This window comes from Cynara cardunculus, assembly GCF_001531365.2.
Source record: "Cynara cardunculus var. scolymus isolate 2C chromosome LG 3, CcrdV1, whole genome shotgun sequence".
Classification (NCBI taxonomy): Eukaryota; Viridiplantae; Streptophyta; class Magnoliopsida; order Asterales; family Asteraceae; genus Cynara; species Cynara cardunculus.
This window is the reverse complement of record NC_037530.1, coordinates 12,693,261-12,700,123: the sequence shown is the minus strand read 5'-3', so window position 1 is coordinate 12,700,123 and position 6,863 is coordinate 12,693,261.

Here is a 6,863-nt window from a genome sequence, read left to right as displayed (position 1 = left end):
GAAGAAGAAGAAGAAGAAGAAGAAGAAGAAGAAGAAGAAGAAGAAGAAGAAGAAGAAGAAGAAGAAGAAGAAGGGAGTTCAGCTAAAGTATCTTCAGAGATCAGAGCTAACGGAGGGCTCTTCATTTCTCTGAAATCCTTGATTAGATTCCTTTTCAGCTGTCGAGACTGCTCATTATTGAGCAGTATCCCATATAAGGTGCTAAGAGAGAGAGAGAGAGATAGAGAGGACATGTTATTGGACATCTTGAGACACATGGCATAAGTATCCCAAGACTCAGGTAAACATTCCAGAAACTTCGTTAAAGTTTATAAGTTGGAATATTTTCTGCCGACAGTCCTTAAATCGATTAGAAGACAATTAAACTGTTGGTGTACTTTAGACAACGTCTCAGTCTTTCCACAGAGAAAGATTTCATATTGTCTTACTAAGTTAATCTTCCTCGATTCTTGAACCTGAGAGGTTCCTTCATAGTGAACACAGAGAGTGTCCCACATGAATTTCGAGGTTCAAAGCTTCATCACAGAGTGATAAACCTTGTTAGGAAGAGACATAGCTATTATAGACCTAGCACGAGTGTCTATAGCTATCTTCTTCTTGTCTTCATCACTCCATTGATGAGGGAGCTTAGGAATCTTCCGTTCAAAAATTGCGGCAGTCGTAGCCATTTTAGGAACAGCCGGAGAAATAGCATGTGGAACATATGGTCCATTTTCTATATAGTGTGGAATTTCAGGATCCACACCTTCCATAAATAGGGACATCCGATTCTTCCAAAGACTAAAGTTGTCTCGGATAAATCGGGGAGGTTTGGCAAGAGAGCCATTATCGTGAAAGTGTGTGTTTGTGTTTTGTAAAGCCATTTGAAAGTAGTAAATTATCTAGAGAGAAAGAGATAATAAAATGCAGAAAAACAATAAGAAAAGAAAACACTGCTTTGATACCACTTATTGGTCCCGTTAGGGTGTATAAGAGTTCTATAGAAACAGTTTGTAGAAGGAGGGGATTTATACAAACACAGGAAACTTTCCAAATTTAAAATATATATTGATAAAGAAGGATCAATACAGATTTTACAAGATTGTACGCGGAATAAGTAAGGTAAAGATAACCTATCTAAAACAATCTAAGTTATACACAAACGATCTTAGCAAAAAGAAATGATTTGTTGTTAACTAAAAAGGAAATAAGTTCTTTCTAGATAAGAAATTTTTAGAATACTTGAAAAGGGGATTCTAACTTGCTTGAAGATAAGCGTATGTGTTCTTAGATGTGTGTGTGTTCTTTCACGTATGCACGTAAGGATTAAGGTATCTCTGCATGGAGATAGCACACATCTATTTATACCAATTGCATTAAATGCACATTTAATACAATGCAGTAGGGTTTGAACACGCGTCAAGCTTTTGGAGAAAAATCTTGTCCTTTGCTACAGTGAATAGTACAAAAGTCTATTCATGAGCAGACATCCTTTCATGGAGTTAGTGGGTAGTAGAGTCAACTAATTGGCTCTGTACCGTACTATACTCTAGAAAGGGTATAGGTTTGTCCTTTGTTTGTGGAAGGACAAGACAAAAGCAATCTTGCACAACAAGCTTCATTTGATCGCTGAATGCTAGAATAATCCTGAAAGTCTCTTCAGTATTCGTTGAGGCTTGGGCAGTCTTCACACATATGTTGACCAGGTTGTAATCACTAAATGCCGCTTCAGATCATGAACGCGCTAGTCTCTAATCCTCAGTTTTAGTCTTCGACTTTTGCTAAAGGTTCTTTAGTGTGATTTTTGTCTTCTTGAAGTATCACTGTCGCTGATGAATTTACAATACATGTATCAGCGATCACTGAACAGACTCAGTGATGATTGCTGAAACTGAAAGACAGAAACATAATACTTCGCAATAGATAAAAGGGATTATCATCAAATCAATGAGAGAGAGGATCAACAAAATTATTTAGGGAAAAATAAACAGGGGGAGGGGGTAAGATTTTGGGGGGAAATGAAATGGAAATTGTGCTTGTCGAGAGAGTTTGGCTGGAGTAAGATCGTCCCTACAATCAAGAGAGTTTGGTCGGAGTTTGACCGAGGTTTAGCCTGAATGGAGATTGGTCTTGTGTTCTAATTGTTCTAGTACTTGCTTGTATGTGTGTGTATGTATATATATAAAATTGCATACTTGGTCCGTGTAATATATGGATATATAAAATGTTTTTTGTTTTTTTAATTACAATATGAAAAATTAGGAATTCTAAAATACCCACAAATTTAACTAGGTTAACGAAATCTTTTCGGTTTCGTTAGAAAGAGGGACTCAATAGGTGCAAAAAAAAGTGTAAGCCATGAGTAACATCCTAGTATTTATTTTGATTTTTAGACCACTATGAGAAGATAGTGTAAACCATAGGGACCAAATCCATAATTTGCTCTTATAATTATCAATTTACAATTTTTATATTAATTTGAGTAAATTACAGAATTGGTCTCTCTGGTTTACACTTCCTACCCACAGTGGTCCCAAAATAAAATAAATACAGATACGGTACTCGTGGTTGACATTTTCCCACCCCATGGGACTCGTGGTTTACATTTTCGCATACTCTGATCCCTACCTTTAACATATATTAACTTTTTTTTGTTAAGCTAGTTAAATCTAGCAGTATTCGAGTCTTTTTTCAACATATTTTTGTCTTTATCTTACTAATAAACTCATATTCTTTTTTAATATTATATATTTGTAAATATATATATATATATGTATATATCTCTAAATATATATATATATATATATATGTATAAATCTAAATCTATATATATATATATATGTGTGTGTGTGTGTGTGTGTGTGTGTATGTGTGTGTGTATACATACACATTGAAATAGAGAGGTCGGTCAATCAACGACCCCCTCCCCTTACACCATCGGGCTTCACCACCGTGGTCTTTGTCGGAGAACTTCACCGACATGGCTCCTCGTTTTCACCGCAGAACCTCACCCTCTCCCTATGTTTCTTCTTCCTAAGACCGTCGCTGCAACATAGGGACTTCATCTGGGTTGGGTCTGAGTAACTAGAAAATGGAGATCGAGATCAATATGATTGTGGTAACGAGGGAATGGGATGGGTCTAGGTCACCAAATATGGTCCCTGGGTCTGGGTCACCAGAAAATGGTGGCTTGAGTAAGGGATATCACAGTTGGAGAACCTCACCCTCCCCATGTTTCTTCTTCCCAAAACCATCGCTGCAACATAGAGACTTTGTCTAAGACTCTAGGTTGGGTCTGGATCACTAGAAAATGGAGATCGAGATCAGCATCGTGGTGGTGACAAGGGAACGGGATGGGTATGGGTCACTAGAAAATGGTCCTTGCATCTGGGTCATTAGAAAATGGTGGCTTGAGAAAGGGATATCACAGTTGGGGTCAAAAAGGGAAATGGGAGGTGGGGGTTCACTTGACTTTGTAAATGTATATGGGTGGAATGAGGCAGTAGATGGTAAAGGGAGTTAGAGAGGCCGTAGATGGTAATCGACGGTGGAAATAGCGACCGTCATTGTAGTTGGTGATTGAAGGGGTTGAGCTGAAGACGTATGTATCCTATCATATGTATATATAATATAATAATATGTAATATATGTTTATTTATTTATTAATTAGGATAAAGACAAAAGCAAGTTGAAAAAGACTAAGTTGCCCCTGGATGGAACACCACAAACTTCCATGTTAGCATATAACATGTATTTCATATAAAAGAAATACAATTTACACCACAAAGGTCCCACTAGTACAAGGATCTTATATACAGAACTTACAACTCAAAAATTCCAAAAGAATATCCCTGCACTATAACATGTATAACAACATGTATCTTCAAAATACAACAGGCAACAGGTAAATCTTCAAAAGAGCAGATAAACGCATAAGAAAAATAATCATATTTTACCCTTCCCCTTATTATCCTGAGACCCCGTTGTTCCTTCAATTCAAATTTTCAAAAACAAAATGAGGGTTAGACCGGAAGGTCTAGTGAGAAAATCCCTTCTTTGCAATTACAGGGTGAAGATCACCAAAACCTGTTAAAATCATCTTTTGCAAATAGATAAGTATATTTCAGCAAAAGCATGCAAATCTGCTTGTTACCCAAATTATAAAACAAACAGATTCTCATAGCATATACATGCGCTTCCTGAAATCCACATCTCTTACTAAACATTAAGTCTCAAAACTCCTCTAGCTCAACACGCCAGAGTTCATCTGTCTCTTAAGAACCAGAGCTTCCTCTAGCTCTTAAGGAACAGAGTTATTCTCTTATTCCAGTCCCTCTAGTTGATCAGAGCCTTTGTACGAATCCCAACATAGCAAGATTAACTCAACCGGAGACCCTATGGACAACGAGAGCCTCTGATCCAAAAAGGCCAACATTTGATTCTTTTAAAGAAAAGAATAACAAGATTTAACCAGAGCTCCTCTGGTTTCTTGCTCTATTAGAAAATGATACTTAGAAAGGATTTGACTTTTAAATATAAAAGATTAAGTTTTAAAAAGACAGAGCTCAGATACAGAGCTAGAATACAGAGCTCGGACACAGAGCTCGAACATACAACACGGACATATAACTTCTATGATACATAGCCTCTATATAGTACATAAAGAGCCTCTAGGTCACAAAATCCCGAAAATACATGAATGATTTTCCATGCAACCAGAGGTCCTCTGGTCCATCTTGAAGACCAACTAGAGCTCCTCTGGGTCTCATCAAATACTTGATCTCTTGATCAAATGTAAATCGAAATGTTCAGATTTCATCAAAACCATTTGAAATCGTGGGCAATTAATGCATCTAGCTATAAGTCGTTTTCTCCTTCTCAATAACATCAATGTTATCATTTCAATAAGAGCAATACCTCTAAGTCCTCAAGTCACAGAGAAATGTTGACTTAGATTTATCGCATCTTATAGATAGAATAACAAGAGCTATAATATTAACACACCCACAAATGCCACCCTTATATCCATATGTATACCTCTCCTTGATATGCCACCCTTGTTTCCTCATCAAAACAAAGTTTCATACCAGAACAGACTTACATCACACACGTCCTGGATTTAAAACATAGTTTCATACCAGAACAGACGTATGTCACACACGTCCTAAAGAAACATTTAAAACATAGTTTCATACCAGTACAGACTTACGACATACATGTCTTGCAAAAACATTTGATAAACTCAAAACATGGTTTCATAACAGAATAGACTTATGTCACACACGTCGTGGAGAAACCTAGTTCCATAGCAAAACAAACTTACGCCACACACGTTCTGAAAGAACATTTTTAAAATACTTATTTCTTTCAAAACAGAGTTTCGTCACACACGTCTTGAAAGAAAACATCAATATCTTTTCTTGCGTCACAAATCTCATTTAAAAGATACAAAATATATTTTTTCTCAAATAATAAACAGTTTAAAACTGTTTAAACAACATTTGTGAATTACCACATTTTTAAAAGACAAACTTTGGGCAAACTTTCCCTTCATCGGACAAAATCATGGTCGATAAATCCTCCTCATCAGTCACCCTTATCTGGACAACATCTATCCAGACAACACCTAGCAATGGTCAAGATAATCACCGGTCCCACCTTGTTCGGATACCCTCTCATCAGACACTCTTATCCAGACAATACTTAACAATGGTCAAGATAATCACCCGTCACACCTTGTCCGGATACCCTCTCATTGGACACTCTTATCCGGACAATACTTAACCACTCAAACATTAAATCCATACAACATAATGAGCGATGATTAACTAACTGAACAATACCATGTCCGGTGAAGAGTCCTTATAGGAGAAGGCTTTGTCTGATAAGAGACCTCATCGGTCAACACTTAAAATTATCAAGCTCTTTTCTGGCCAAGGCTTAGCCGGTGAGAAGCCCTCAAGAACACAAACTCAAAATACATACAATAACAATATAGTTTATGCAGAATCAGTAGTAAAAATAGGTTCAAATATGTTTTTATATGTAGTAAAACTCGCCTTAGGTTTGAATTTTGATGAAGAAAACAACAGATAAAAATCAGCTTCTACTTAATCCCCTAACTTTAGTTTCCAAATATGGCAATAAATTTCTTTCTGAAATGCTCATACTTTCAATATTACCAAAAATGGCAGAAAACTCACATTTACTAAACTTCCTCATTTATATACCCCTCCCTTAAAAAGGAAGGCGGTTCAACAAAGAAGAATATAAAATTCTTTAACTCCATGCACATCTAATAACCATATATGCAAACCATGCATACTTGCATACTCAAGTAATATCAATTCTTCGTGCATACACATGCATACATATACACTTTCATGCATATACACATACAACATTCATACACATATGCATATTTTCTTACCATCATTTCATGCATGTAAAATATACACACACTCACATATTAATCTTAGGTAAGCATGTATTTACATGATTAATTAAAGCAATTAATCAGATATTCATGTGATCACATAATCAGGTAATCACATATCAATTAACTCAGGTGCATAATCAGGACCCAGTTATCACATTGGACCTAACTTGGTTAAAAAAAATTCTGTTAAAAGGAGGGACTCAATGAATGTGAAATTGTCAACCAAAAGTATCATATCTATATTTATTTTGATTTTGAGACCACCGTAGGTAGAAAGTGTAAATAACAGAGACTAAATCCGTAATTTAATATATTAATTTATATATTTAAAAGTATTTGAAATATAAGCTAAATATAAACTTACACAAAAACCAGAAGAAACAAAATAATGTAACAAATTTATTAAATTTATTATATATCAATTTATATTTTTTGTAATTTATAA